The sequence below is a fragment of the Limulus polyphemus genome, unplaced genomic scaffold, assembly GCF_000517525.1.
Source record: "Limulus polyphemus unplaced genomic scaffold, Limulus_polyphemus-2.1.2 Scaffold643, whole genome shotgun sequence".
Taxonomy (NCBI): Eukaryota; Metazoa; Arthropoda; class Merostomata; order Xiphosura; family Limulidae; genus Limulus; species Limulus polyphemus.
In genome coordinates this window covers 70,150-71,012 of record NW_013666253.1, presented here as the reverse complement: position 1 = coordinate 71,012, position 863 = coordinate 70,150, and positions in this window count along the sequence as shown.

The window sequence follows — 863 nt, the reverse complement described above, 5'->3', positions numbered from 1 at the left end:
TGTTAAAAGTCCAATAAGATGGCTAGATTTTGATAAATAACAACATAGCCCCAACATTAATACAAAACAGCACAAAGTGTTCCAACCGCTACTCGTGTTAAAGTCCACTAAGACGGCTAGATTTTGATAAATAACAACATAGCCCCAACATTAAGTTTTGTAAGCACAAAGTGTTCCAACCGCTACTCGTGTTAAAGTCCAATAAGACGGCTAGATTTTGACCTCTACCAAAGTCGTATTCAGATCAAGTCATAGTTAAGCTAGTAAATGAAAACCAATGTTCCTCCACATTCGTATTGATTGCAAGTTTAAGTTTCATAAGATACAAAGTCTTTTCTTCTATTTTTATATTCATATAACTTGCGCTGGTCAAGATCTTGAAGTCGTTCACAGCTGGCGAATCTCTTTTTTCTGTTTTCATGAACAAAATTGGTTAACCAAACATCAAGCCGGTGCTACATTTCAGATAGGTTCATAACACTTTTTTTTTTTTCGTATCCAAAAACACCACATCTGATTCATTGTTCCTCAACTAGTTATTATAAAAACACACAAATATTAAATTCACAGTTGAAGAACAACAAAGGGTCTCATATATTTTTCTCGAATTTCAATATCAAAAACAATGAAATAACAATCTCATTTCCCTCTACCATAAACCAACCTTCAATGACCTGTACTTCCGGTTTATACTATTTGGTTACAAACTCTGGTAAACTGTTTTTTAAGTTTCCAAAAGGAAATAAAATATAAGATTGTTTGTTTGTAATTAAGCACAAAGCTACACAATGGGCTATCTGTGCTCTGCCCATCAAGGGTATCGAAACCCGGACTCTAGCGTTGTAAGTCCGCAGACATACCGC